Below are 10,441 nucleotides of genomic sequence, written 5' to 3'. Positions count from 1 at the left end.
GTGGGCACCCAGCATCCAGGAATGGGCTTTACCACTGTTTATGGTGAGTTCCCTCTGGAGTGTTTGATGTTTGGGCCTCATTGGTTAGTAAGTATTATGACTATCACCTCTGGATGCAAGTGACAGAAACCTGTAGTTTTTATTGTACCTCTCCAAATCCAGGGGAGGAAGCATAGTACCCCCCTCCCCCCGTCACTTCATATCTGGCTCTCTGTCCTTATCTTTGAGCACAACAGATCATTTCATTTCAAGCGTCTAGCAGAAACTAATCAGAGTCTCTGGGCTGCAATTCAGAATTCTTAGGGGGAAAGAATCTAATTGGTCAGGTTTGGGTCAGGTGACCATCTTCAGCCCCCTGTGGCTAGGGGGTCCCAGTTATGTGATACGATTCAGCCTGCCCATGTGAGTGGTGAGGAGGGAGTCAGTTACCTGAGGAGGACCCTATGGTAGGCAGCTTCTGAAATGGCTCCCAACGATCACTGTTTCCTGGCGTTCACACCTCTGTGTAATCCCCTCTCCTGGAGTGTGGGCTGGAGATAGCGATTCCTGATTCTACTGAGTAGACTATGCCAAAATCAGGTTATGAAAGACTGGGACTTGTGCAAACTCTTTCTCTCTGGTTCTTCTTGCGTACTTTTTCTGATAAAGCAAGCTGCCATATTGTGCCCTCCGGAGAGGTCCATGTGGTGGGGAACAGAGGGCGGTGTCTGGCCAAGCACCAGAAAGGAACTAAATCCTGCCGACAATCACGGGAGTGGGTTTGGAAGTGGATCCTTCTCCAATTGAGCCTTGAGATGACTGTGACCCTGGCTGACATTCTGAATGTAGCCTTGTGAGACACCAGAGCCAAAGGACCCTACTCAGCTATGCCAGGATTCCTGACCCACAGAAACTCTGAGAGAACACATGTGGTTTGAAGCCACTAAGATTTGCTCTACCCTTCCAGAATTTCCACCCCTAAGCTACTAAGTTTTGGGGTACTTCCTTATGTAACAATAGATAACGAATATAGGCACCTGGTGAGTAAAGAGGCTCTGAGGTCACATGACCTGGGTCTTGTCCTAACTGCACCATGTACCAGCTGTGTGGTTTTGTGCAAGTTATCCTACCGATTCCAGTCACACTCTCTTCTGTAAAATAAGGATAATAGTACTAACGTGATTGTTATGGGGACTAAATGAGTAAACCTAGTGCCTGCATGTAGTTTAGTTATGCTAATATTAATTATTAATTAAATCAATTAATATTAGTAATATCAATGAAGTTTTGCTACCATTACTGAGCTTTCACAGCTCTGCTAAACCTATCCACCGGGTTACTAGTGCCTCAGTTTCTTCTTAGGGTCTAAAGAATTCTGTGCCCCTTATAGAATGCAGAGAGGAACATAAAATATCCAAAAATCTCTTTGAAGCAAATGGCTATTTAACTACTAAATATAAAGAACTATTTCCATTCCACTCACTTTGGTTTTTATAGTGAAGAATAATTTCATATCACAGAGAAGTCAAATAACAGAATTCATGGTCTCAGATTCAAAATATCAAAAAATATTTGAGCTGATGGAATGGAATTTGTTTTCACAGTTTCCTTTACACAAAGGCATCCAACAACTGCCTGCAGCCAATTATTTTGTGTGGCAATGCCAGGGCACTATGCAGGTGGCAATTTATCACAGAGACGAAACCTGAAGATGAAGAGCACAGGGGTAATCATTGGTGCTTAAAAGGTTTCTGCCTTCTGAGGCCAAAGCCCTCGATGTCAAAGGTTTGATGGGATTTGCTCATTAATTCCAAGCTTGAATGCTTAGTTATCAGATTTTCATTTCTCCTCAGGGATGCTGTTTTTCTCTCACTGGGAGCTGATAGGGCTTGGGAGGGGGTGGGTGGGTGGTGGGAGGTATTGAATTTGCAGATTTCCCACCTGCTTCGCCTCCCTGTTTATACCTGCATCCCAAGGCTACTGCCCAGGCCCTGATTTCCTGCCCGTCTCCGGCCGTACTGTGTGCTTGTTGCAGCAGCAGGGGCTCCTCCACCTGCCAGCCCCGCTTCTCCACTCATTCTCAGGGCCGAGCTGCTGAGTGGGGCCTAGCTTCCTGAGCTTTCCTCACTTCTCCATCCTGAAGTTAAGCGCAAGGAAAGCCCTTTGTGTTGGAGAAAACAAGGGACGGCAGAAAGAGTAGATGGGAAGTGTGGCAGCCAGACAGACCATGAAAAATCCCAGGCTCCGCGAGTAGGGCCTGCTGCCACTGCGAAACTGGGGTGTGCTGGGGTGTGCTGGGGTGACTGCATTTCATCTTTCTTCCCCACTCCAACCCTGTCCCTGAGGATGGTGGGGCAAAACGGCCGGTCTCCTCGCAATTATGAAACAACAATGCTTTTTGGCTTCTAGAATCACCATCCCCTATCATTCAGTGAAATAAGCTAGTTAAAAATAATTACTACCAACAACCAAACAATGAAGAAGTCATCCTCATGCTGTAAACTGAAAAGTGCCCAACAAGAAAATAAACCAGAAGATTTTTTTTAAAGATTTTATTTATTTATTCATGACACACACACACACACACACACACACACACATACACACACACACACAGAGGCAGAGGGAGAAGCAGGCTCCATGCAGGGAGCCCGACACAAGATTCGATTCCAGGACCCCAGGATCACGCCTTGAGCCAAAGGCAGATGCTTTAACCGCCGAGCCCCCCGGGGGCCCCCAAATCAGAAGATTTTGGTGTGACTTTATGCAGCTCCTGAATCATCCTTTCCCCAAGACACGATACAAGGGAAGGAAGTGACTTGCAAAACTTTGAGAATTCTACCCAATGCCCTCTGATTTGGATAGAAGATGATGAAGGTTGGGGTAGGGAGCCTAGAGAAAGTCCAAAAATCCCTTCCAAGAGCAGAGGTTCTGGTCTATGATCTCAGTATCACAGCGGAGCTGGGAAGAGCGCCCGGGGGTCATCATCTGCCAGGATTCCATGCTGAAGCAGAGGACTGAGGTGAAGCCTAAGGACACTACCCTGGCAGGAGCAGCCCCAATGGCCCAGTGGTTTAGCGCCGCCTCTGTCCTGGGTGTGATACTGGAGACCCAGGATCGAGTCCCACGTCGGGCTCCCTGTATGGGGCCTGCTTCTCCCTCTGCCTATGTCTCTGCCTCTCTCTCTCTCTCTCTCTCTCTATCATGAATAAATAAAATCTTAAAAAAAAAAAAGGATACTACCCTTGTGGGAATAAGGGGGGGGGGACCTCCATTTGGATTTTTATTTTTTAAGAGAGAAAGAGAGGCAGAGATACAGGCAGAGGGAGAAGCAGGCTCCATGCAGGGAGCCCGATGTGGGACTTGATCCAGGACTCCAGGATCACCCCCTGGGCTGAAGGCAGGTGCTAAACTGCTGAGCCACCCCCCGGATCCCCCCCTCCATTTGGATTTTGACAGAATCTCAGAAGAGAGGGTAAGTCCAGTCCTATACCAAAGTTGCAGGAAATTTGCCATGTTCTTTCCACATTCCTGCCCTCAGGCTATAAGAAAGTGCATGGATTGCAATCCCCAGGCCTGAGAATGTTGCTGGCAGGGAAAAAGGTCCCAGATAAGGTTCAGAAGTTGTCAATGAGAGTCCATTTTCTATCAAAGCAAAAGGAAGAACTGGGGAAAGCTGTCCATTTGAAGCCGAAGCAACATGGTAACTAAGGAAGCATTTTGCAGGTGAATAAAATGAAAGGAAGAGTTAAATGAGCATAGCAAGCATCAAACAGATGGGGGACTACCAGAAACAAACAAACCCAGGACGCCTGGGTGGCTCAGCGGTTGAGTGTCTGCCTTTGGCCCAGGGTGTGATCGTCGGGTCCCAGGATCAAGTCCTACATTGGGCTTCCTGCATGGAGCCTGCTTGTCTCTCTGCCTGTGTCTCTGCCTCTCTGTGTGTCTCTCATGGATAAATAAATAAAATCTTTAAAAAAACAAAACAAAAAAACCCCCAAAGAAACAAAAACACCAAAGAACATAAGAGAAGTCCCCTTCAATTGCTTTGAGCACAGAGAAAAATAATAAGAACATGAATTCAATAAGGCAAGAGTAAAAAACAAAAACCTCAGTTCACTGATGGAATTTAATAAAACAGGAGATGAATGGAGAGGTCAAGAAAAGAAAGACTAATGCATTGCTCATCTGTAGTAGATCATAGAGTAAATTCTACAGACTTTATCAGGGAAAGAAAGTATAAATGTCCTTTGAGGATAAAGGCCATGAGAGACATTTTTAAACTTGTTCAAACTTGGCACTTATAAGCCCTCTTGAAAAAAAGTTCTTAAAACCATGGTAAAAAAATGCCATACATGAAGAAACAATGGTAAAAGGACTCCAGATGAAGCAACTTAGGTATGATGACATCAAGGAATGAGTTGCCATCTATTGACATGAGGGAAGTTGTGTGCAAAAGAGGTCTTTGGGACTGAAACTCAATTTCAGTTCAATATGAGATGTCTGTGAGGCATTCCCAGTGGAGATGTTGAGTAGGTAGTTGTATATAAGAGACTAGAGGTTGAAGGAGAGGTCTGGGAGGAAGATATACATTTGGGAATCATAGATGTAGAGATGACGCTTGAGGCTGGGGGTTGGGTGAGATCACTCGAGGAATGAATGTAGAGAAAGGGGCCAAGGAATGAGACTTGGCTTACTCCAATGTTAAGAATTAGGGAGAAAGGAAAAGCAAGCAGAGATGGAGAAGGAAGGCCAGTAAGGTAGGAGGTAAACCAGAAGAGGGTGGTATCTGGAAAGCCAAGGGAAAGATGGGTATCAATGAGAAGTATGTGACCAGCTGTGTCAAATGCAGAGTAAAATGGGACTTAAGAATTGTTGTTGCCTTTATCGTGGGTGACTTGACAAGAGCTGTTTTATTGGAGTCGTATAGTTGAGAGCCTGATTGGGGGAGGTTTTATTTATTTATTTTAAAAAATATGTACATGTTTTATTTATTTTTTAATTTATTTTTTTATTGGTGTTCAATTTGCCAACATATAGAATAACACCCAGTAGTCATCCCATCAAGTGCCCCCCTCAGTGCCTGTCACCCAGTCACCCTCCCCCCCACCTCCCTTTCTACCACCCCTTGTTCGTTTCCCAGAGTTAGGAGTCTTTCATGTTCTGTCTCCCTTTCTGATAATTCCCACTCATTTTTTCTCCTTTCCCCTTTATTCCCTTTCACTATTTTTTATATTTGGGGGAGGTTTTAAAGACATTTGAAGAACTTTGCTGCAAATGGGGCAAATAAAGGGGATGGTAGCTGGCTAGGATGATGGGTAAAGATAATATTTTTTTAAAAAATGGGACTGGATGTGGTGAATAAAGGAGAAGAGGGATGATTTCTAATTCTATTAGGCAACTGACTGGTTAGCTCTAGCCTCAGTAGTGAGCTCTGGGTTGGAGATGTAAATTTGGGAATCATCAACATATTTAAGATTGTCTGAAGATTAGATGAGATATCCTAGGGAAGCATGTAGCCTGAGACAAGTAGAGGACCTAGTAGAGAATTCTGAGGACACCAATATTTAACAATTAGACAGAGGTATTGGATTCTACAAAGAAGCCTGAGGAAGAATAACCATGGGAGGAAAACCAGGAGATCATGTAGTCACAAAAGTCATAAGAAGAGACTGTTTTAAGATGGAAAATCACAAGAGTAAATAGTGCCAGGCATTCAGTAGAGATAAGGGCAAAAAATTCTAAGTGGAGTGTAGCAACAAAGGAGGTTATTTGTTTTTGTTTTTTTTTTTAAAGATTTTATTTATTTATTCATGACAGAGAGAGAGGGAGAGAGAGAGCGAGAAGCAGAGGGAAAAGCAGGCTCTGTGCAGGGAGCCGGACACAGGACTTGATCCCGGGGGTCCAGGATCATACCCCCGGGAGAAGGCGGCGCTAAACCACTGGGCCACTGGGGTTGTCCTACTTGGGGTCTTTTAATGAAAGACTTTCAGGGGGTATAATGAAGGAGAAACAAATTTTTCATGAGTTGAAAACTTACTGGGAGATGAAGTGGAAACCATGAGGACACAACTCTCTTGAGAACTCTGGCTGCAAAAGAGGTAGGAGAGAGATAGGGCAATACTTGGAGGAAGACAGGTTTCAGAAATGTCCTTTCAAGAGACATGCATGTCTAGATTGTTGGAAAAGTTCTCAGGGTGAGAAGAAGCTTCTCTGTGCCTTTGGGATGAAGCTGGTAGAGATACAGAAGGGAGGGTGATAAATACAGGAGAACGAGAGGGAGAGGGGGAAAGAGAGAGAGAGAGAGAAAGAGAGAGAGAATTGGTGGAATCAGATTCCCTGAGAAGGCAGAAGGACCTGGGACACAGAGAACAGAAAGGAGTAGTCTTTGACACCTATTCCATTATGACAGGAAGGATAAGAGAATGGGTAGAGATGCAGATAAATTAGTGGTGAGTGGCACAATTCTGAAGGAATTCTCTTTTGATTACTTCTATTTCCTTTGTGATGGAGGAGGTGAGGTCATCTCCTGACAGTGAGTGAGAGAATGATAGGGTAGGAAGTATGAGGAAAGTAGAAGAGTTTTAAAATAGTCTCTGGGAAAGAAAAAAAGACTAGTCACTTGGAAACACAGAAAAGGGAGTGGGAAGAATGTACGAGAGTTGTTTGTCCCTCTTTCTCCTTTGTCCCCTGCACCCAAGAAATGGACCTCTTTTCTTGTTAAATGTTGAGTGTTCAAAATGGATGCTCAGGGAGGATGTGGATAAGTTGGGCTTGAATTCCTCTAGGTGTCTTTCTAAAATTGTATTATATTGTGTGGTGGGGGAAGGGCAGAGAGAGACAGGGAGAGAGAGAATCTGAAGCAGGGTCCATGGTCAGTGCAGAGCTCAACATGGGGCTCAATCTCGGGACCCTGAGATCATGACCTGACCCAAAGTCAAGAGTCAGACACCTAACCGACTGAGCCACATCTCTCCTCTAGGTCCCTTAAAGGTCATTGTCAACAAATTCCTCTTGTCCATTCTGGTCTCAGCTTTGCAGACAGTTCTTTAGTGAGCCTACCTCAGTTCCTTGGCTTGGAGACATGAGGGGATGTTGATCTAATTACAGCAGGCCCTGTGGAAACACTGAAATTGGGACCCTAGAATTTGAGCTGTGGCAAAGAGGATGTTCAGTGAAGGAATTAGACATGTGGGAATGTCTATTACCATCTTCTACAGCAAGGTCACAAGCTTTGGCCCATGGACCATATCCAGTTCACTGCCTTTTTCTGTAATAAAGTTTTATTGCAACACAGCCATGTCTCTGTTTGCTTTTCAGCTACCACTTCATAACGGAGTGGTTGTGACAGAGATCTTCTGGACCACCAACTGAAGATATTGACTATCTGGTCCTCTTGCAGAAGATGTTCGTCAGTCTCTGTTCTAGAGGAAAGATGGGAAGGTTTCAGAGGAAGCATAACCTTGAGTAAGATCCCAACTCTGAGTCTCTTTCCTTCCTTTCCTTTTCTGCAAAATAAGGACACCGTTCATTGAATCATTCTTCCATTTAACAAACATTTATTGATTGCTTACTATGTGCCAGAAGCTGGGAGTGCAGAGATCAATAAGATCCAGGCTTGTCCTTTCAAAGCCCATAGCAGAGTTAAATGGGTAAACAAATAGTTGGAATACCTAGAGAGAAATGCTGTGTGAGTGCCATGGGGATGAAGGGGAGTTATCTCACCTGGCTCAGATGGCACTGGGAAGGCTTCAGAGAGAAACAGAAGAGGAGGGACCCATCAGCTTGTAGGGTTGCTAAGGATGAAAATGAAACCAGCCAGGGATTATTGTAGTGTAAGTAAAGATACACTGAGTCTGGGTGGCTCAATGGCTTGAGCACTGGCTCTTGATTTGGGCTTAGGTCATGATCTCAGGGTCCTGGGATCGAGCCCCATGTGCAGCACTGTCCTCAGCGGGGAGTCTGCTGGAGGATTTCTCTCCCTTTTCCTCTGCTTCTCCTCCCTGCTCCTGCTCTCTCGCTCACTCTCACTCTCTCCCTCTAAAATAAATAAATAAATCTTAAAAAACGATAAAGGGGAGTTTGGGAGGGGAATTCTAGGAGCACCAAGTTAGAAGAGATAAGTGATGGGAATTGGAGATGGAGCAGTGAGAGGTGGAAGGAGAGCCAGAAAAGTGTCAGGAATATTATTGGGACACAGGGAATTAGCCCTTCACTGTGCTCCTGACGTAGCTCCCTCTCTGATCATAGCCCTTTCTGTGGAGCCAAGGTACATTTTTTCAACTGTCCCAGCTGAGCACTCTAGCCAGCCACCATCAATCAATTGGAGTTTGTCCCTGATATGAAATCAGTTGGAGATCTTAAAGTACACACAAGCAATTTGTTAATCACAAAACACCCCCAAAATGTAATGAGGTGTGAAAGAAATGAAAATTTAGAAATATGATAATATGTGTAGTTCAACCCAGATATCAGAATGTGAAATATATTTTGGCAGTGAAAACCAGCACAAGGCATAACCCATTTCTAATGGATTCATTATTACTTTTCTCTAATTGAATCTGAGAAGCATACTCATTCCTGAAAATCATGCATACGTGTGATTTAGCTGAACAGATGGATTTCTAAAGTGCATGGGAGTTTGAATGGATTTAGAAATGAGGCCGATGGTCTTCTTTTTCTGTTTAAAATTTTCAGGAAATATTTCAAGCATTCAGAAAAGAGAATAATAGAACACCCATGTAATCCACTACCTAGATCTTAAAAGTGCCAATATTTTACTATACCTTCAGAGCTTAATAAAAAGAATAAAAACATTACAGGTAAGGTTGATGCCTCTTTTGTGCCTCTTCCCCATCTCCTCTGCCTTCTCAAAGGTTACTACTCTCTGGAAGTGTGTTTTTTTCATCTGTGTTTATATATTTTTGCTATGTTTATATTGATAAACATTAAACCTAATTGTTTTATGTGTTTTCAAACATTACATAAACGGCAGGCAACACAAGACTGTTCTGCAACTTGCCTTTATCATTCTACATTATGTTTTTGAAATGTATCCATGTTGACTCATGTGTTCATTCATTTTACAGCCAGTCTTCTGCTCTTTGAAACTTGCCCAAATTGTTGAAAACAGAAGCAGATACATCTGAAAGATTCTCAGTGGAAGATATGAAATAATTTGGTCTCAATTGTCTTCTCTTTCTGTCCTTTTTTTCCCTTCATCTCCCTTCCCTCTTTTTCTCTCTTGCTCTGTTAAGGATTTTGAATATAAGAAGAAACAGCAAAAGGAGAAGCTTGTCAGGAGGGTGTGACTTTAGCACCCATCTTCCAGAAAAGAGCAGACATTTTTCAGGAGCAGCTAACAGCTATCACATGCTGGCTAAGTGCAAGAACCCGTGCTAAGCATTTTACGTTCGTTTGGTGATCCTCAGTGTGACCCTTGGAGGTTTTCCTTGCCCAAGGCCCTGAGCTAGTAGGTGGAGAGTCTAACCAAGGATCCAGAGCTGTTGTGCTTAACCATTCAGAAAGAGAAGCCATGTTGATCCCAAGAAGGGACAGTGCTAGGTGAGCTATTAACAGTGAGGAGTCCCCCAGAGCTAGTGCTTTAACAACTTTTGGTATGATTCTATTTCCAAATTAAGTATCATAATTATTGTTCGTAACAAATAATAATAAAGCAGTAAACAAAGAATGTTTAGACAAATTTTTGGTTTTCAAAAAAAGAGCTTGTTTATTCTCATTACAAGAAAAAACCTTTTGTTAACTACCTATGGTGACAGATGTTAACTCAACTTATTAGTGATGATCTTTTTGCAATATACACAAATATCAAATTATTTTTGTGCACACAAAACTAATATAATGTTATATGTGGATTATATCTCAATAAAAACAATAATAATAACACAACATTTACATTTCTTAAAAAATCATGTTTACTTTTAGGGGTAACAATTGGAGTGGAGTAAGAGGAAGGTGTCTTGAGGGCAGGCAAGTTCTATTTCTTGAGATGCTTGCTACTTACAAGGGTGTATTCACCTTATGAAAATTCACCAAGCTGTCCATTTATGAGATGTGAACCTTACTTTGTGTATTTTATACTTCAGTAAAAATATTTTTTTGCAAACAAAACAAAACAAAACAAAACAAATTCACAGGTTTGAATGTTACTGTAGTTTGCTTGCCTGAACTTCAGCCACCCATTGATTTCCAACTCCCTCCTGGATATTTCTGCTTGGCTGTTCCACCATCATCCTTAACTCTCTATGAACCAGACAATCATTTCTTTCCCTCTTGACCATTTCCTAGTGCAGCAGATTCTGGTATCTCACATGGCTTCCCTGATCCTCTATACTCTGGCTTTTCACTACCTGTTGTAGACAGGATAGTGCCTCACAAAATTCATACATGTTGAAGTCCTAGCCCTCCGTGTCGTGGTACTTGGAGATGCAACCTTTGGGAG

At 43.1% G+C, this 10,441-nt stretch overlaps 1 long non-coding RNA gene across 4 annotated transcripts; it reads left to right on the top strand.

Annotated features, from left to right (window-relative positions):
* Positions 1–5,797: 5,797 nt before the first annotated feature.
* On the top strand, positions 5,798–9,820 carry LOC102156521. Of its 4 annotated transcripts, none has more exons than XR_005358949.1 (4): positions 5,798–6,080; positions 7,300–7,446; positions 8,677–8,801; positions 9,069–9,820. It is a non-coding gene; the product is annotated as an uncharacterized LOC102156521 (long non-coding RNA). The 4 variants fall into 4 exon arrangements; XR_005358947.1 differs by lacking the exon at positions 5,798–6,080 and adding an exon at positions 6,506–6,534; XR_005358946.1 differs by lacking the exon at positions 5,798–6,080 and adding an exon at positions 6,516–6,632.
* Positions 9,821–10,441: the final 621 nt, after the last annotated feature.

Source organism: Canis lupus, chromosome 5, assembly GCF_011100685.1.
Source record: "Canis lupus familiaris isolate Mischka breed German Shepherd chromosome 5, alternate assembly UU_Cfam_GSD_1.0, whole genome shotgun sequence".
Classification (NCBI taxonomy): Eukaryota; Metazoa; Chordata; class Mammalia; order Carnivora; family Canidae; genus Canis; species Canis lupus.
This window is presented reverse-complemented; position numbering and strand designations above follow the sequence as displayed.